This window comes from Lactuca virosa, chromosome 2 (genome assembly GCF_052849685.1).
Source record: "Lactuca virosa cultivar CGN04683 chromosome 2, Lactuca_virosa_CGN04683_v6, whole genome shotgun sequence".
In the NCBI taxonomy this organism is placed as follows: domain Eukaryota; kingdom Viridiplantae; phylum Streptophyta; class Magnoliopsida; order Asterales; family Asteraceae; genus Lactuca; species Lactuca virosa.
The window spans coordinates 4,831,372-4,852,985 of NC_136427.1; the positions used below are offsets into that span (position 1 = coordinate 4,831,372).

Genomic DNA, 21,614 nt, shown 5'->3' on the forward strand with positions numbered 1-21,614 from the left:
CTTTCGCTTTGTTATCTGGTGTGTTAAGTGGTTATGTGATTTTCTTGTATGGTGACTTGAAAAACTACGAGACAATGCTTGGGACGAGTATGAGTAGGTGTGAATGGTAGTAGAGGCCTATACTACTGGAAACACAAGACTCGCACTTGGATTGGGGAAAGTCACAAGGTTACCAAGGCACTAGAAATTGATCCTATTTTGTTCATGTCTGTCGTTACCATTGTTTCGATAATGACTAAGAAGATTGTTGTTATTTCGACCCTAGTGGTCATATCAAATCGAGTTCGACTAAGATGAGTATGTAACGTGGTTCAAAGAACCAAGATCGATGTATCATCTGAATTAAGTCAAAATATTGAAGTGAAAGATAATCGAAGTGATCAATAGAAGTATCGCAACCGTTGTTAAGGTTAGAAGCTTGTAGCTAGAAATGCTACATGTTGAAATGTGATTGTATCACATTAGAACATGCAGGAAGGTATAGTTTGTTCTGGAATTTGACTCTAAGAGACCTAAGTCTAAACGTTGCATCACACGATGATAGGTCATTAGAATATGACACATCGGTCCATTGTAGTAATCAGAGAACTTATCTTAAGTTCATTAAGAAGAAGAAGGAGTCTCCAATAAGGATTGAGATTGTGATTGGAAGGTCATAATTTGGAGTCTAATGAGATAGAGAGCAGGTGCAAGATCGAGCACTACTTGCAGTCAAGAAAACCAGGAGTTAGATACTCATTCAAAGGAACATAGAAGTTACGATTATTACCTAGGATGAGGAGATAACGTCTGGATTCATTATATAGCCCTGTTTCGTTGATGATTCCGGGATGTAATCATCCTAAGGGGGAGATAATTGTAACGCCCGCAGTTTCGGGCTAGTCAAATTAGAGACAATAACCGTCAAAAATGACTTTTTGATGGAAGATTATTTTGAATTAATAATCTTAACCAAGTTATAGTATATGTCACAAGGGTTTCGTATATATAAAGAACGCCGAAATCCGAATTATAACGAAGAAGTTATGGCCCGTCGAAGTTTTACGGCAAAACCGGCACGACATTGCGTAACGTAAAAAGTGAATTTTTGATAAACTACTTATTAGTCTTCGAGATCTAACTACAAGTTGTAGTATATGTTAAACCGAGAGCGTGCATAAAAAGAACGTCCAAATCTGACTTCGTATGAGGAAGTTATGATTTTTTCTAAGATTTGGCCCAGCAATGCACAACCCGTAATTCGAATTTTAGATTGAGCGGTTTTTGGCCAATGTGACCTAAATGAGAATTTAATATCTCATTAATAGGGACTCAAAGATAAAAAGACAGACGAAAACGGAATCCATACATAGAAGTTATGAATTTTACACGGTCATTTAACAGTATAATCTCCTCCTATTGTTAAATTTAAGATCAGTTAAGAATTAGCCGACGGAGTCAAAAGGAAAGTTGTAGATCTTATTTTTACCTACGCGTGGATATAAAGAACGTTGAAAACGGAGCTCGTATGCGAAAGTTATGAATTTTTGAAAATCAGCTGATTTACACCCTGTGTGCGATGCCACGTGTCAGCACCAGGCTGTGACTTGGTGCCCAAGCCAGTTCACGACGTGAATTGATCCCAATTCAGCCTATAAATAAAGATCAAGGGATTCCGAGTTATTCACACCTTTTAAGCCATCTCTCTCTCTCTCTCTATAACCTCTCTCTAGCCTCTAAAACCCCCCTAAAGCCTAGGTAAATCCCCTAGCACCCGAAGGAAGCCCCGAGGCTCCCGGAGGCTCCGAGAAAAGAGCCTTTCAGCTTGGGAACGCTGCTCCAGTGAAGCCGGGTTTGGAGAAAAACCCGTTGTAAGTGAGATATGCCTACCATAATTTAAATATAGCTTATATATAAATATAATATCGTTATTACGAACCAATAAATAAGATTTATCAGTGATTCAAAGTCTTTATACTGATTGATCTACTTACGGGAATGATGTCTAGGCTGTGATTTAGTGAGGTGTTTAAAGTGGGATTTCCAAACAATATACTTCGTATACCAAACGGACCCTACCTTCGATATGATCCTACCTGGTTGTTCCTTACTTGATAGATCATGAAGTAGACTCTGAGTTAATGACGAATCTAGACTAATAATTAGTCGCAATAAATATTAGACTAAAATCTAGTGGTAATAATACTAGGTTTCATCGAAGGAAATCATATTGTTAAGAAGCGAAACGCTGCTCGAATTTCGAGTCGTCACTTTAACAAGTGAGTACATAGTTACTTTCATCTTACACATATATATGAAGTATTTTATATAAATTACGTGCTACGTGTGCATATTATCTGTATACTTGCTATCTATGCTGGATGAACAATTTTATACATTTTTTAAATGATTTAAACTGTATATGTATTTTATATCTACAAAATATGTTGGGTAAAACATGGGTAGATTAGATATGAGATAAACGATGAGCGATGAAAGATGAGATGAATGATGAGCGATGATATACGAGTGGTAAATTATGGTGAGAAGCGATGACCTAAGCGATGACCCAAGCGATGACCCCGTCATCTAGCAGAGTATGGATGACAACCACGAACTATTCTAGACAGTCCATTGGAACACTAGCAGGCTCGCAACCTGTAGGTATTGTGAACGATGTGTTCAACCGATGTACTCTAAAACCTGGCGACAATGCGACTTAGTGGCTGTTGTACAAACCCTGGCGACTATGAGACTTAGTGCCTAAACCCTGGCGACCATGCGAGTTAGTGCCTGTCGAGTAAACCCTGGCAACGATGGATTTCGTGCCGATTCCTTAGGATGATCCTTAGGAATGAATGAATGAGGAATAAATAATTCTTAGGGTAGATCCTTAAGAGTAAAGAAGATAATGGGGATGGGTAATTGGGTTGATTGTTTGATGTTTAAACATAATAATTATATATTATTGTGGGTTGAAAACCCTATGTACTCACCAGGTTTCCCAACCTTACCCACTCAAGCTTATTTGAATCACAGGTGCCGATACGAAATTACATTACACTGAGAGATTAAAGAGGTGTAGATCACTAGTGTAAATGAATGTAAGTTCTGTTTATGCTTATGTTTCTATATTGACAATGACATCCCAAATGTTTTAAAATGAATAAAAATACATTTCTTAGAAAATGCTTTGATAACGTATTTATCATGTTTTACTGGGAACAAATTCCGCAACATTTTTATTAAAAGAAGTACTCTGATTTTTATAAAGCATAAACAAAATCGGTCTTTTCTGGCCAAGAAAATGGGGATGTCACAACCAAGAAGCTCTTGAATCAAACATATAATTAAAATACTATAGGAGTATTTTAGGCACTATAACTAACTTATGTGAAAAATAAAAGACCCTTTCTGGTACGTCTATAATTACTGAGTGTATACGTTAAGGTTATATATAATTGAGATTTTATAAACTTAGAATTTGTGATTTTCGCTCTACTTCCTGTTCCTTGTTTGATTGTGGATTTAGGGCAAAGTTACTCTGTCGACTGTCTTCTCAATCTGAACTATATACGATTTGTATACACTAATCGATTATAGAGGCACATGGTAGGGATCATATTACAAGATTTCATTACTAATTATAGCAGCACTCTTACTGCCTATACTCGCTAAATGCGGTTCTAAGATTCGCAATAGTAATAACAATGTAACAACGTAAATTTTCAAAACAAATTTTCCATTTCAAATATAATAAAAATTCATATGTAATATCAAAATCCATGCATCAATATCATCTCGATAAACAATTCCCAAGATCTCAATGTAAATAAAACTCCATCTGTGTGTAGGGATCATGTCGACGCCTCCCGCGATCCTCGGTAGTACCTGAAATACATAACACTTAACACTGTAAGCATAAAAGCTTAGTGAGTTCCCCAAAATACCACATACAACACATAGCATACATACGCCACTCGAGACTACAGTGCGACCCTCCGGTCGATGTGTCTCAGTGGGACCCTCCAATCCCGTAGCTCGTTGGACCCTTTGGTCCGGTAATAGCTCGTTGGACCCTTCGGTCCGGTCTGTATCGTTGGACCCTTCGGTCCGGTCTATATCGTTGGACCCTCCGGTCCGGTCTATACAACACATAACATACATATATCATAATGCACATAATCTCATACATGCACATAGCACACAAGACCCTCTGGTCTACACATAAATACCACTCTAGGTAATGTATAGTGAGAAGACTCACCTCGTATGATGTCTAGTAAACTCTCGTGCTCGATATCCCCGATGTAGCCTCCTCCTCTAATCACATAAAGTAATTTATCTATAATTAACAACGATTCTCATATGCTAGACTAATCCCTTCCTATAATCTCCCAGAAGGGAAAAAGACCATTTTACCCCTCCAATGGTCCAGTTATCCAAATGCTGACCAGCCCTAGAAGTCAACGAAAGTCAACACCAGTCAACGGTCCAACTCTGACCAGACTCGCCGAGTGCACTCGTGCGACTCGTCGAGTCCCATCGATTCTCAGTGAACTCAGGAAGACCCAGCTCGTCGAGTTAACCCCTAACCCGTTGAGCTATTACATGATTCAACCCATTGGGACAAACCTTAAGCTACTCGCCGAGTCGGCTCATCAACTCGGCGAGTCTATTAAGACTCTGCTTGCATTCAGACGATTTTAAGGTGGGATACTTCCTCAAACTCCAGATCCATACTTTAAGGGCTCATTTACCACGTAAAGTCATAAACTTTACGTCCATGCATGGCATTTTGGGCATGAAATGCCAAGAACATGATCTAGATGGGGTTTTCACTCATAACTACCATCAAGGCTGAATAAAGCAGGAACCTTTGGGTGTTAGAGACCTCCTAAGGTCCAGATCTGGAGTTCAAGCCTCCTCATGAACCCCAAATCCCGAAAGTCCCAAAATGAAAGGAAAAGAAGCCCTAATTTCAAAATGAGAGATCTACTCAAATACAAGGGAAAGGTTCGAACTTGATACCTCTAATAGAAGCTCTTGGACGAATAAGCAGTAGATCTATCAGCCTCTTCTCAATCCTAGCTTGGAATATTCCTTTCCTTCACCAAAATGCACTCAAAATTATCAAGTAAGGCTCAAGACTCTCTCATAAGCTCAAGGGGCGATTAGGGTTTGTTCTCTGAGAGGTGTGGCCGCAAATGAGGCTATAAGTGCCTTTAAATAGGTCCCAAACCCAGGGATCTAGGGTTTCCACTTACAGCGCCTACTCGGCGAGTCTAGTCTTGGACTCGTCGAGTAGTTCATTAAACTCACGTGGCCACCCCGCTTCTACTCGACGAGTTATAGCACCAACTCGTCGAGTAGATCAATGATTCTCAAAAATAAAAATTAAAATAACATACCTGGAAATCCGGATGTTACAATTCTCCCCCACTAGAATCAGACTCCGCCCTCGTAGTCTCGCTCCGCAAATGACTCAGGGTGCTGCTCCCGCATCTCCGCCTCCGACTCCCAAGTGAACTCGGAGCCTCTCCGATGTTGCCACTGGACCTGAACCAGGGGCACCTCCTTGTTCCTCAGAACCTTGATCTTCCGATCCAAGATCGCGATTGGCTTCTCAACATAATTCAGGTTCGCATCCACCTGAATATCCTCTAGTGGCACTACCGCCGACTTGTCGGCTATACACTTCCTCAACTAAGACACGTGGAAGGTATAATGTATTTGGCTCAACTCCACAGGTAGCTCTAAACGATACACTACCCTGCCCACCCTCGCGGACACTCTGAAAGGACCAATGTACCGGGGCCCCAACTTGCCCCTCTTCCTGAATCGGATCACTCCTTTCCAAGGAGATACCTTCACGAGTACGAAGTCTCCAACCTGGAACTCAAGCTCGGATCGTCGCCTATCCGCATAACTCTTCTGGCGACTCTGGGCTATCAGCAATCTCTGTCTGACCTACTGTATCTGCTCCGTCATCTGAAGCACTATTTCAGTGCTACCCATCACTCACTGCCCTACCTCTCCCCAGCAGATGGGAGTCCGACACCTCCTCCCATACAACAACTCGAAGGGAGGCATACCAATACTCGAATGGTGGCTGTTGTTATAGGAAAACTCAGCCAATGGTAAGTACGTGTCCTAACTTCCTCCGAAGTCCAACACACATGCTCGAAGCATGTCCTCGAGCGTCTGAATCGTCCGCTCACTCTGTCCGTCCGTCTGTGGGTGGTAAGCGGTGCTGAAATGCAATCTTGTACCCAACTCCTCATGGAATTTCTTCCAGAATCTGGAAGTGAAACGTACATCGCGATCTGACACAATCGAGATCGGTACTCCATGCCGCGATACCACCTCTCTCACATACATCTCTGCCAGTCTCTCTGCAGAAGAGCTCTCGCTGATAGAAGGAAGTGAACGCTCTTCGTCAGTCGGTCAACGATCACCCAAATTGCATCGACACCCCTCGCGGTCCTCGGTAATTTGGTGATAAAATCCATGGAAATCTGTTCCCACTTCCACTGGGGAACCTCAAGTGGCTGCAATTTGCCATGCGGACACTGGTGCTCGGCCTTAACCATGCGACAAGTCAAGCACCTCTCAACAAACCATGCAACATCCCTCTTCATACAGGGCCACCAATACTCTCTCTTCAGGTCCAAATACATCTTAATGGCCCCGGGATGGATCGAAAACCTCGATCTGTGCGCCTCCTCCATCAGTATAGCACGTGCCCCGCCCGTAAACGGCACCCAAATACGACCCTGAAAGATCAAAAGCCCTCGGCTATCGGTAACGAACTCAGATACCTGTCCAATCACCCGCTCTCTCTTGCGGTTCTCCAGTCTCACAGCCTCTGCCTGGGCCTCTCGCATGGTACCCAACACCGGAGCCATCACCGTCATCCTCATACAAATGTCTCGTATCGGGTCACTCTCCGCCCTACGGCTCAGGGCATCGGCTACAACGTTAGCCTTGCCCGGGTGGTACAGAATCTCGCAGTCATAATCCTTTACCACATCCAACCATCTCCTCCGGAGCATGTTCAGGTTGGGCTGATCCATTAAGTACTTCAAACTCTTGTGGTCCGTGTATATGGTACACCGAACCCCATACAAATAATGACGCCATATCTTGAGGACGAACACCACTGCCCCCAATTCTAAATCGTGGGTGGGATACCTCGTCTCATGGGGCTTCAGCTGCCTCGATGCATATGCTATCACATGCCCTCTCTGCATAAGCACCGCTCCCAATCCCGATATAGACGCGTCAAAGTACACCACAAAATCCTCCATTCCCTCTGGAAGGGCTAACACCGAGGCTTCACATAATCTCTGGCGAAGTGTCTCGAATGAGGCCTGCTGCTCAGGACCCCAACTAAAAGCCACGCCCTTCCGGGTCAACCTGGTAAGAGGAACGCAATCTTGGAGAAATCCCTGATAAATCTCCGATAGTAGCCGACCAATCCCAGAAAACTCCTGATCTCGGTAGGGGATTTTGGCACCTCCCATCTCATAACCGCCTCAATCTTGGCCGGATCGACCAATATCCCATTCTGGTTAACGAGGTGTCCCAAGAACTGGACCTCTCGTAACCAGAAATCACACTTGGAGAATTTGGCATAAAGCCTCTCCGATCTCAGAACTCTGAGGATCTCCCTCAAATGCTCCTCATGCTGCTCTCTGGATCTCGAATACACCAATATATCATCGATGAACACGATCACCGAACGATCCAACATCGGCCTGCACATCCTATTCATGAGATCCATGAACGCCGCCGGTGCATTGGTGAGCCCAAAAGGCATCACCACGAACCCATAATGCCCATAACGACTCCTGAACGCCGTCTTCTTGATATCCTCATCCCGAACTCTCATCTGATGATATCCAGACCTCAAATCAATGCACATCCGGTGTGAACCATCCTTTCTCTTGACAAAAAGGATCGACGCTCCCCACGGCGAGCTACTCGGTCGAATAAACCCCTTGCCCAGCAGCCCCTGAAGCTGTGAGGATAACTCCTGCATCTCTGGTGGCGCAAGGCGATAAGGTTCCTTGGAAATAGGCGCCGCTCCAGGAACTAAATCGATGAGAAACTCCACTTGCCTCTCGGGAGGCACACCCGAAAACTCCTCGGGGAAAACGTCCGAGAACTCTCGCACTATCGGTACATCATCAACCGAACTCGGCCTCTCCGCGGCCACTCGTGTGTCCATCACATAGGCCACAAACCCACTATAGCCCTGCTGTAGACTCTGCCTCGCTCTAGCAGCCGAACAGAATGCTGACCCAGAACGGGTACCCTCACCGTACACCGTAAGAACTCCCCCACTAGGGTCTCGTATGGTCACCAGCTGTCGCTCGCAGTCGATAACCGCTCCAAATCTGCTCAACCAGTCCATGCCCACGATGACACAGACATCCCCCATCGCAATCGGGACCAGATCAATCGGGAACTCAACACCGAAGATCTCGAGTACACATCCTCGAATCACATCAGTGGCATACACCGCTCGAAAACTGAATTTTAACACACTAGTACCATATAAGAAAATTAAAATCAAACCCAACCATTATGCCAGGACCGCATCGCATGCATTTGTGTCTAAAATTTTTCCTAAAGACCCTCCTAATCCAAAATACTCACAATCCTCATAAACACTCGCCTACTTCTTTTGAACAATGGTCATTTTATGCATCCCTCCGAACCCATCCATGAAAAACTTTCTTAACCTCAAGTCATTTTTGGTTAAACTACCAAGCGTACATAATTCTAGAAAAATTACAACTTTGATACCATAATGGATCTCTTTGAATTCTTCACTTATTTGATCTTTGATCTTTTTGAATTCACCACCTTCTTTGTTTGATTTTTGGTATCTTCAAGTTTTGAATTTTGATCTTCGTACTTTATACTTTTGATGCTCCAAAATTCTTTAACTTTTCGGTTATTTATCTCTTTTTTTACATGTTCATCGCTTTTTTCTTTCACTCAAAATCTACATGCTTAAGCAAGGAGCTTAACTTCATCCTTTATTGGTTAAGGTACTAGTCTTATGTGCAATGAATACTTAAGTTTTCCTGGATGCATTTCTGGTACACGATGCTAAACATATTGCATCCATCAAACTAAGAGAGGTTGTCTTTTTGTCCCATGATTTCACAAGAATAAAGGGGGCCACAAATGCATTATAACGTGTATAGGCTTAACTAAACATTTGGGTCCTGATACAATCATCAAAAATAATACTAGCATGGAATCCTAATTGCTTTACCAAGATGTGCTAAATTAACCCTAGCAATTTTTTATGCATTTTCTTTTAAAAATTGAATAAAATTCTAAATTAAGTAATATAACCAACCCCCTACCCCACACTTAAATTATGAAATGTCCCCATTGCATATTATGTATGATAAAAATATAAAAGTAAAGAGTGAATTGGAACAAACTCCCCTGGGATAGTAGTCGCGAGGTTGATCTTCTTCATTTAAAGCTCCATTGTCAATTGACTTTAGGCATGGGAACAACTCATCCATGCCTTGGGTGTCAAATCTCGTGTGTACAGCTCCAAATATAAAAAAACAAGCTCTTGGAAATGCTCGGCAAATAATCTTCAAATAATATTGCCAATGCAAAACCAACGTCAAAGGGCATCGAATCATCAAGCGGAAAATAGGAAGTTGAGAAACTCGTCAAGTCCATGTGGAGACTCGGTGAGTTATAGTTATAAAAGCAGAAAAGTTGTGTTTTTTCACTTGGACTCGTCGAGTTCATGATGTGGGGTCGACGAGTAGGCGCTGTATGGACAAAAATTATCTTCTGCTTCAGGTTTGTTTCTGGTGTGTTTGGGCAATATCAAGATGACACTCCCCCTCATTTTTCTTCAGTAAATAAGCACTCTTTAACCCCTTTCATGATCAGACTCATACTTAGACTCAAAACTCCTATTTCTCTTGCCCAAACTTGACTTCTCTCGGATTTTTCTTTCTTTACTCTTGCACTTATTTCCTCACCCCAAACTGAAAAAGATCAAAAACAAACACACGTAATAAATAAGGAAAACAAACTTAAAAATCCTAGTTACTAGGTGTTCAAACATCATACCAAACAAATTAAAACAAAAAAAAAAACAAACCAAACAAAATAAAATTTGGCTTAAAACAAACGACACAAATAAAATTAAAAGGATAACTAGTCTTCATCTCCTTCCTTATCTTCATCTCCAATTCCGCTCCCCCCGGTTCCACTCCTTCTCGCATGTACCCTCTCTTCCTAACTACTAACATAAGGATACCCGGGCTCATCCATAGGTGGTATGTTCAAGTGATTAAACAAATGGGCAAGTGTTCGATGGTTATAATTCATACTCCTCCCCAAATCATATTGATATCTCCTCACTTCCACATTATACCAATCCATCGGCATATCATCATCAACTGGGATTACCGGTGGGTCTTCTTGAACATTCTCTTGCCTCGGTCTAACACATCTACCCGGTTCCTCGGTCACCACAACCTCATCATCATCCGGGATTGTAAAAGTTACCATTACCATAGTCTTCCACAACTCTTGCCCTACTATAAAGCATGATACTAAACGGAGGTGTTGGTAACATAGTCAACATGCTCCCGACTCCCCTTTCCATGACACCATATGATCTTGCCAATAGGGTAACAAACATACCCCCATTTATTTTTAATGTCGTCCTATTGTTCACCGCTCCCTCTCCCAAATACCTCGCCAAGAAATATGGAATATTGCAAAAGGTGTTGGGCATTATTATGCACCATAAGTAAAACACGTCAAGGATCGGGACCTTGTTATCATCTTTCCGCATGTTAATGGTGCTAGAAATTAGGCGGCGAATCAAGCGGTGAATGGGGGATCGTATTCTCCCTTCTTGAGCCGCGGAAGGAATATATACTTTATTTGCAATTGTGTTCAACCAATTTGCTAAATTTGTTCCCTCCGGAAAATCCTTGTGACAATTCTCCAAGAACATCCCAAAAGCTTCAGTCATGACAACTGACTCATCATATATTCCCAGCCTCCAGCTCAACTCCGCCATACTACACTCACGGTGCTCCCCACCAAGACAAAAGGTTAAGACATTTGGGTTGTAAAAATCATTCCCCCCTCGGAATGATACCGTAGAGAAAAACTCCAAACATAGCTCCCGAAATACCGGCTCTTGAATCCGAAATAACCTCCGTCATCCATCAAAAGTAATCGAGATCCCATCTTGTATAAAGACCTTAGTCATGTATGGGTTTAATGCATCTTCTAAACCTACTTGTCCCAGCCACTTATAATCTATCTCATTTGGGATATAGATATCCTTAGCCTTGAGTACTTCAAGGTTCTTCTTCCACCTCAACATAGTTGATTTTGAACCCGTTTGTGGAAAACTTAACCAAGGGCAATCCCCTTGTCTACCTCCTGAGCTCTGCCCCCTTCCGAACATTTTCTGCAGAATCAAACACAAAAAAAAACCACATAAACAGTAAAATTAAAATTCTGGGAAATTTCAGCACAGACTCGTCGAGTCCATGAACAGACTCGGCGAGTCCGAAGAACTATTCAAGTCGCTCTTCTGATTTCGACCGATTCAACCGTGAAAACTCAAAATTTGTTCAAGGGGTTTGTTTAGGGTCATGTAACAAGTGTTAATTCACAAAAAAATCCAACGAAAACACTCTAAATAGGCCAAAATCGAAACCCTATAGTTTATGACAACATTCTAAAATCGGGGTTTTAACAAAATTTAACCATTAAACTACCAAAGATTGAACCTTTACTTGTCCTTGATATCGATGTCAAATTCTTGAAGTCGCAACACCCATAGGATCAATCTTGCCTTTGCATCTTGCTTGGCAAACAAGTACTTAATAGCAGAATGGTCAGTAAACACAGTAGTTTTAGACAAAATTAAATAGGGACGAAATTTGTTAAAGGCATAAACCATGGCTAATAACTCTTTTTCGGTTGTGGTGTAGTTTTCTTGGGTAGGATTTAGGGTCTTGCTGGCATAGTAAATGGGTTGAAAGTGCTTGTCAATCCGTTGGACAAGTACAGCTCCTAAGGCAAAGTCACTAGCATCACACATTATTTCAAACAGTAAGTTCCAATTCGGGGCGATAATGATCGGGGCGTTAGTTAATTTTTCTTTCAAAATTTCAAAAGAGGCTAAACATTCTTTAGAAAAATTAAAAGGTGCATCTTTCAAGAGTATTTGAGTTAAAGGTCTAGTAATTTTTGAAAAATCTTTAATAAAGCGACGGTAAAAACCCGCGTGACCTAGAAAACTCCTAATGCCCTTTACATTAGTTGGTGGGGGTAATATAACAATTGTTTCAATTTTCGCCTGATCCACCTCAATCCCCGCCTTGGATACTTTATGGCCTAACACAATGCCTTCTTTCACCATAAAGTGACATTTCTCCCAGTTCAATACAAGATTGGTCTTTTCACACCTAGCAAGCATCAAGTCGAGGTTAGCAAGACAAACATGAAAAGAAGAGCCAAAAATAGAAAAATCATCCATGAATACTTCCATGAATTTTTCCACCATGTCATGGAATATCGCCGTCATGCATCTTTGGAAAGTTGTCGACTCATTGCATAACCCAAAGGGCATGCGTCGATAAGCAAATGCTCCACTTAGACAAGTAAAAGTGGTCTTCTCTTGATCAATTGGGTCTATGGGGATTTGGAAATAACCTGAAAACCCATCTAAAAAACAATAATAGCTATGGCCCGATAAACGCTCAAGCATTTGATCAATAAAAGGGAGAGGAAAGCGGTCTTTGCAAGTGGCATCGTTTAGCTTTCGATAATCGATGCAGACCCGCCAACCAGTTACCGTTCATGTAGGTATAAGCTCGTTCTTCTCGTTTGTGACGACCATCATCCCTCCTTTCTTTGGCACTACTTGAACGAGACTAATCCATGGGCTATTGGAAATGGATTATATTATCCCTGCATCTATGAGCTTTATAACTTCTTTCTTGACCACCTCTTGCATGTTCGGGTTTAAACGCCTTTGGTGTTGCACTGTTGGCTTCACACCTTCTTCAAGAATTATCTTATGGGAGTAATATGAAGGACTTATTCCTTTTATATCGGTAATTTGTCATGCGATGGCATTCTTCCTTTTCTTCAAAACTTGAACTAACTCTTCTTTTTCAGCTTTGGTGAGGTCTGAAGCAATGATAACAGGTTTTTGATCACCTTCTTCGAGAAATACGTAGTGCAAATGTTCATGCAGAGTTTTCAGCTCTTAATTTGTATTTTGTACACTGAACACGTCGAGTCCAGAGAGGGGACTCGTCGAGTCCAGGTCAAAATTCTCATCTGATCGCGATTTTCCAGATGGACTCGTCGAGTCAGTGTCTCCAACTCGGCGAGTCGATTTTTCAGAGCCTTTGATTATTTCATCGTATCAGATTCTTCAAGCATTCTCTCTATCTCCTTCAGGTCCCTTTCAGCATCAAAATCATCTTCAAGGGCAATGAAAGGCTCATTTGAGTGGTCCTCCTTCCATTCTTCCATTAGCTCTTCCAAAGTGTCTACCGAAAAGGCCGTGTCATCACTATACTTAGAATGATTCATGGCCTTATCAAATCAAAAAGTGACTGACTCATCCCCCAGTCGAAGGGTAAGTTTGGATTCTCTCATGTCTACTATGGCACTCACGGTGTTTAGGAAAGGTCTTCCAAGGATGATCGACACTTGGTGGTCCTCTTCCATGTCTAGCACTACGAAGTCCGTGGGGAATACAAATTTATCAACCTTGACCAATAAGTCTTCGCATATTCCCCTTGGAAATGTCACCATCTTGTTTGCTAAATGGATTGCCATACGAATCGGTTTCGGTTCCAGAAGGTTTAACTTCTTAAAGAAAGAGTATGGCATAAGATTAACACTTGCCCCTGAATCCGCCAATGCATAACTAGTGGCTAAGTTCCCAAATTGGCATGGCAAAGTCAACATCCCGGGGTCACCCATTTTCTTTGGCAACTTGTTCAACATTGCAGCTGAACAATTTTCATTAAGTACTACATTGGACACCTCTTCCAGCTTCTTTCGATTTGTGAGTAGCTCTTTTAAGAATTTCGCGTACTTAGGCATATGTGCAACCGCTTCTATGAAAGGCATGTTGATTTGGAGGGCTTTGATGTGTTCCAGGAACTTTTGATAATCTTCATTTTGCTTCTCTTGTCTAGATCGGCCTGGAAATGGCAATGGAGGTTGAAAAGGTTTCAAAGGGGGATCTCTTTTCTGTTCAGACCGTGGGCTCGTTGAGTCCTTATCCCCAACTCAACGAGTCGAGTCGATTGTTTGCAGTTTTGGGTCTTCTTTCTGTTCCTCGTGCGTCTCTTTTGAATATTCATTCATGATGGGTATCAGAGGGGTAACTATTTTTCCATTTCTAGTCGTCACGATGTTGATTTGAGCGCCTCTCGGATTTTTCTCGTTATTGCTCGGAAGTTCACTCGGTGCTCTTTGATGGATTTGTAGTGCAAGTTGGCCCAACTATTTTTCAATGTTAAGAATAGAAGCTTGCTGATTCCTCATCAATGCTTGTTGCTCTTTCATCATGGCTTGTTGTTCTCTTATTGCAACATCGGCTTCGTTGTGTCTTTTCTCGGATGCAGCTGTAAATCTTGTGAGCATATCTTCAAAGTCCAATTTCTTTTCTTGCACCGGCTCCTCCTTTTGATAGAACCCTCTTGTCTTCATCCTATATTTCTCCTCCTTTGCCTTCTTGTGCTCATCGTATGGTAGCCACTCTTTTTTTGTTTTTCGCCAATCTTCATCATATCTATCACCACTAGAGTAACACACTTGCACTTTTCGGTTTCCATGCTCATCTAGATCACACTCTTTAGTAAGGTGAGGCCCACTAAAATTCTCACATCCTACCCGGATGGCATGGATGGATTGATCCATCTTTGTCATTCTTCGTTCAAAACTATCTCATTTAGCCATCATTCCCGCCATATTATCGGAAACCGAGTTCACCGCCTCACGAGTCAAGTCATTCCATGAATTATGATATTCTCTAGAGTGCTTAGAGAATTCTTAAATTAGCTCCTTTATGACTGTGAGGTTTTTCTTCGTGAGTGGTCCTTGGGAGTCAAAGAGCTACCTAGTTGTCACGTTCACTCCATCATAGAAAATGGAGACTTCTTGTTGAATGTTTAAGTCATTGTGGGGGAAGTTCCTCAGCAAGCCTTTGTATCTCTCTCACGCCTCATAGAGTGATTCGCCCGGTTGTTGCTCGAAATTGGCAATGACTTTCTTCAACTTTGCTATTTTTGAGGGAGGGCAAAATTGATCAATAAATTCTTCACGCATTTTAGCCCATGTGGTGATTGACCCTGGAGGGAGTGATTTTAGCCAATCGTTCGCAGCTCCCTTAAATGTCACCGGTAGCATACAAAGCAAAACGGTCTCGCGAGGCACATTAGGAATGTTGAAATAGTCGGCTATGTCGTTGACCTCATCGATATGCTTGTATGCGTCTTTGTGATCTTTCCCGTATAATGGGATGTCCTTGAGTTGGGCGAGTATGTGGCCTTTTAGCTCGAAGGTAGCAGTTGCTGGAATCGTGGGTTGCATGAGTCCCATCCCGGTATCATCACACATCCTCTTCTTGTATTCGCCCATGGTGATATCTGCGATGTTAGCCATGGTGTTATCGGGTTCGCTTTCTCGGTCGCTTTCTTCTTCGGTTTTTGTTTCTGTTTCGTGTTTGGTTTCTTTTGGATTCAGATTGTGTTCAAAACTTTCTATCTTACTTTCTTCGCCCTTTTGACAGCTAGACTCACCCATTTTCTTTCCTTTCTTCTTTCCAAAGACCGATTTAAGGTCCTTGAAAGGTGACTTCTTTGGCGGGTTAGTCTCTTCAACGGTTTTATCCTTGTTCTTCCTCAAAGCTGATTCCGGATCTTTAAAATGTGAGACCAAAGGTGTATTTTTTCCTCCGGTCATAAAATACCTGAAAGAAAACAGAAAAACACGTGTAAAAAGAACAAAACGAAAATGAAAAATGAAAATAAAAAAACGCGTTGGACTCGTCGAGTAGGCTCGACTGGACTCGACGAGTTCAAGGCTAAAACAGAAAACTAAAGACTAAATTTTAAGAAAAAAAACAAACTAGACTTTAAACTAAATAACTAGTTAACTAAAATGGTAACTTTGTGTAAGATAAATCTTACACAAAGGATCGATAACTCTAGCAATTAAAATAACTATTTAAAACCGTTCCCCGACAACGGCACCAAAAACTTGATGTGTGTAGAATGCACTAGTTTTTAATCCTACTATTTCGAACACAAATAAACACACGAAAGGCAGTGTACCTATCGTTTAGCAATATAGTTCAATCAAGCAGGGTATCGAACACAGGACACGGTAATAATTAAACTAACTACTAAAATTATCTAATTAAAAACTAACAATTAAAAGAAGGGTTTTCTCTAGTTTTACAAGACTAGAAACTTAAAAAATTAACTAACACTTAACCTAAGATAACTAACAACCAATGCAAATAAAAAGTAATTATATTCAATAATAAAAGAGACTTTTGTTCAGGTTCGATTCACTTGTTTCTATAGTTAATTTTATGGCAAGTGCAATGGATTATTTTGTCATTTGCTACCGATCAATATGATTAGATTCATGTTCACTATTACTAATCCTTAGAAAACAAATTAATTTAAACAGTAGCCAATTGGTTAAACTAATGAATTTCCTAGTATTTTGATTCGGGTTAAGTAAGACTTGTAGTTGTAGCTAATTAAATTACTAATTTAATCAAGGTTCATATTCACAAATACTAGGCATATAATATTGTTTTCACATTAATCATATGAAGCAAGCAATTAAGAGGATGTTCATGCAACTTAATAGACTTGACAATTAACAGAAAATAGTTATTGTCAACACATAAGGATCGGTTACAAGCTTAACAAAACAATTTTACCAAATCAAATAATCCACGCCATAAATTTAATCCATATTAACAAGCTAATCTACCCTAAACAGAAGTAATGAGTTTTTTAGCTCATATCAACAAGTAATATCTCAAAAACGAAATCCATAAGTAGAAACATAGTTTAGTGAAATAGATTAAGAAAAAGAGAGCATATGTTGCCTTTGATCTCTTCCAAATCAATCTCTAGGGTTGATCTTCGAATTCCAGAGCTTCAATAACCTTCTAATCGCATATAAGTCGTCAAAATATCCAGAGAAAAGTCCTTGTCTCGGGAATTAGTGATGTCACACCCCCGAACCAGACGGCGGAAACGTCCGAGGACTCGCGTGACTTAAATTGAAATATCATCACAGTGAATATATATGAAACATAACACATGCATCACCAACCATTACATAGTACAACTGGCATTGTTTACATCGAATACAAGGTTTACATTACATGATTTCAAAATATAAAGTGTTTGGTGATTAGCTACTACAAAAGAAAACTTTCAACACACCGGATGCCTCTTTGTCTAATGATTACCTGAGAATACAAGTTATTTTGAAAACGGTCAACATATATAATGTTGGTGAGTTCATAAGTGTGTTTGAGGTAAAGTGGTTTATGTCATTGGGAAAACCCAGAAAATCCACTATTTTATGTAATAAAACTTTCTTGAAAAATATTGTGATGATCCTGTAAGTATATGCGTGAATGATTTCAAAACATGAATAAATGAGAAGTTTTTGCATTATAATGTTTGAAAGTACAAGTGAGTAGGATTTATTTCCCCGGAAAACCCGATGTCTTCCGAATAAAAGTTATGATTGTTTTGCTTCGTTGAATCGTTACATCGAATGAATATGATTTGCCTTGATTAATGATCTTCCTTTGATTAATGATTTCCCTTGATTAATGATTTCCTCTGATTAATGATTTCCCCTGATTAATGATGTCGGATTTCTACGTGAGTCATTATAACCATGCATGATAATGACTAGTTCGTCTGTCTTGGTATTCTAATGAACACCAAATTTGATCTTAAGATTTTGTCACCCTAGACTGGCCGAGTCTAACTGTAGCGAACAGCTTAGGTGTGGGGGAGTCACCCCCGTATAGATCTATACACAAACTGTCGCTCTCCCTCCAGGAGACTTTGATTACAACTACAGACTACGACCGACACTTATTGTTGTCACCCGTTATTACTCACTCAATCCACATGAGTTTGATTAACCTTGATTAATGATCGAATTTTATTTTATACGAAAAGAAGGTAAGCCTAACAGACGAGGAGAAGAGGACTACTAGGCCCTACTAATTTCGTATGTTATATAAGGCTGTCGAGTATACGAAAAGAGCGTTGGCCCTTTTCGCATATAATTTACTTGGACCTTACTAGTAATGCATAATGGGCCACTAAGGCCCAATAGCATGCAAAAAACCATTGAGGGTCCATTAAACATGTAATTGGGTCACAGGAGGCCCAATAGTCATGTGTTATCATTGTTAGGCCCGAAAGTCATGTCGTTGGGCCACGAAGGCCCAATAAGCACGATTAGGATCTTTCAAGTCCAACAATTTGAATATTTACTTGTTTTAGGTATAGTATAATTGTCGAAAGCTTGATTGAACAATTTTTAACATTTGTAACGGCACGAGGCTTGTCGATTGTTTTATAACGATATTTAAAAATATATGTATATTATTCATTCTATTTTCATAAGTTGTAATTGGGTATTTTTGACCCAAATATCTTAATAATAAAATAATTGATTCAAAATATTGGTTTGACCTATTCAGCCCTTCTTCAATAAAAAATGACAATCTTAGTCCCTTATCAAAAAAAGACATTTTAGGTCCCTAAAACCATTTTCTTGACATTTTTGATCCATAGACTTGTTTAAGTAATGTTTTTAGATCAAAATTTACTCTTTGGCAGTTTCAGCCCTCTCAGCAAAGAGTTTTTCAGTTTAAGTCCAAACTTTTCGCAACTTTTACAATTTTGACCCAAATTCCAAAAACTTTACATTTTTGATACTTTTTGGAACAAAAATCATTTTAACCCATGAAATAGTTTTGTTTACCCTTTTACCCCCTGTTTTGAGAAATTTACCATTTCAACCCCTTGAAAATCACATTTTTCGCAATTTTTGGGCCTATGGGCCGAAAAGCCTAAAAATTGGTCCATTAAGCTACAAATCACATTTCTTGCCCTTTGAAGAGCATAATATTCATAAAAACATTTATTTTAACTGTTTTGACTCTTTTGGTCCTTAAGAAAACCGTGAATGACAATTTTTAACCCAACTTTTGTTTATTTGACAAATATAGTCCAAAGATGAGTTTTATGATGCAATATGTTTATTATAACCTTAGAGCGTAATTTTGCTTGACTTGTTTAGTGTAATATATCTTAGATCATGTTTATTTTCCTTCTTGTGCCATAAATCTCGAGATTTCTTTCCTTTTTGTTACATATTTACCACATAAACACATGAAATCACACATAACATACACATGCACATAGATCTACACAATTTACTTGTATTCTCCCCCATAAAACTTGTGAAAACCGAACATAGAGGGGTATGAACTCACCTTGCTTTGTTGCTCTTGGTTTTGAAGAAAGAAATGAAGAAAATTTGGTCCTAGCAAGCCTTCTTGGGTGGATCTCGATCTTAGGGGTTTCAAGGATGATGATCATGAGTTTATATGAGTTGAGAAGAGAGTTATGATAAAACAAAGAATCTAGATCATGAATCCAAGCATCAATTTACCTAGTATGACGATTTTTGTGTACAATCCTACTTGTAATACCCAAGATCTTCGAATTTTTGATGAAGAAGAGGAAAAGTTGTTGTGAGTTCTTAAGGGAAAAATTTAAGTGAATTGTGTTTGTGTGTGTTCTTCCTTGGCCGAGAGTAGAGATAAAGAGAGAGGAGGTGAGAGATGAGGTGACATGCATGGGAGTATGAGCTTGGTGCATGGGTTTCCAATGGTTAATTATGAGGTGTCTTGCCCTCATAATTCTACATTTCTCCCTTTTTTTTTGACTTCCACTTGGGCCGAGAGAGAGAGAAAGGAGAGAAAAGATTTGGGCCTTGGTGTTAGAGTCCAAAATATGGAGCCCAATTTAGTAGTTTTCGGCCCATTTGGTCCATTGGAGTGGGTTACGGCCCAAATGTGCATGCAAGAATGGATTTGTGGCTTTTTAGGGCTTATTGGATTGTTATGGCCCAATAAGGCCCATTAAAGGTAACTAGTCCATTTTAGACTTATAAAGCCCAAAAAGGTTAAGTATTATGAGAGTGGGTCTAGTTAGAGCCCATTTAAGAGTTTTAAGCCCAAGATAGTCACATTGGAGGTTTATTGGCCCATTAGGCCCAATAAAGAAATCCTAGTCCATAATGGACTTAAACTGTGATTTCTAGTGTTTCAAACCTTTTGTTGACTATTTGAGTGTTTTGAATAGAGTGTTTGATGGAATTTAGTTGTCATTGAATAAGCATCATACATTGCTTTCAAGTTTTTAGTTACAATGTTATCCTTGTTCAATGTTTACAAAGCATTAGAATTCCTAGTTGTGACATCATCCCCCCGTTAGAGGGAATTTCGTCCCGAAATTATTTTTGAAACTAGATTTGAGAATGCGAGAATAAGTGAGGGTACTTTTGCTTCATCTGGTCTTCGCGTTCCCAAGTGAATTCTGGTCCACGCTTTGCGTTCCACCGAACCTTCACTATTGGAATGCGGCTTTGCTTAGTACGCTTCACCTCCCTGTCCATGATTTCGACGGGTTCTTCGATGAACAGGAGATTTTCGTTGATTTCGATTTCTTCTAACGGGATGACGAGAGTCTCGTCGGATAAGCACTTCTTCAAATTGGAAACGTGAAACACTGGGTGTACGCTGCTGAGTTCGGCAGGTAGTTGCAGTCTATAAGCCACCGGACCGATTTGGGCAAGAATCTCGAAGGGTCCAATGTACCGTGGGTTTAGCTTTCCCCGTTTCCCAAAACGGATCACCTCTTTCCAGGGGGAGACCTTTAACAACACTCGATCCCCGACTTGAAATCCCAAAGGCTTTCGCCGCTTATCGGCGTAGCTCTTCTGTCGGTCGCGTGAAGCTTGAAGTCGAGCTTTGATTTGGGTTATCTTCTCTGTCGTTTCGCGTATGATTTCTAGTCCTGTCAATGCATTGCTAGATGTCTGCCCTCTTGCCAGCTGAGTGTCGCCTACCTCTGTCCAACACAACGGTGATCTACATTTACGACCATATAATGCTTCGAAAGGAGCAACTATGATGCTTGTGTGATAAATGTTGTTGTATGAAAACTCAATTAAAGGTAAGTGGGTATCCCACAACCTTCCAAAGTCTATCACACATGCTCGAAGCATATCCTCAAGCGTTTGAATGGTTCGCTCACTCTGACCATCCGTATGGGGGTGGTAAGCAGTGCTCATGTCGAGTTGTGTCCCCATAGCCTTCTGTAGTGATTGCCAAAAGTGTGAAGTGAACCTACTATCTCGATCTGAGATGATAGATATTGGTACTCTGTGGAGTCTCACAATTTCCTTGATGTAGATCCTTGTTAGTCGCTCCATCTTGTATGTCTCCTTTATTGGCA

The 21,614-nt window shown here is 40.5% G+C and overlaps 1 non-coding gene across 1 annotated transcript; it reads left to right on the forward strand.

The window, feature by feature from the left end:
• Positions 1-15,202: 15,202 nt before the first annotated feature.
• Positions 15,203-15,309, forward strand: LOC145161793 (small nucleolar RNA R71). The gene has a single exon (XR_013738667.1). It is a non-coding gene; the product is annotated as a small nucleolar RNA R71 (small nucleolar RNA).
• Positions 15,310-21,614: the final 6,305 nt, after the last annotated feature.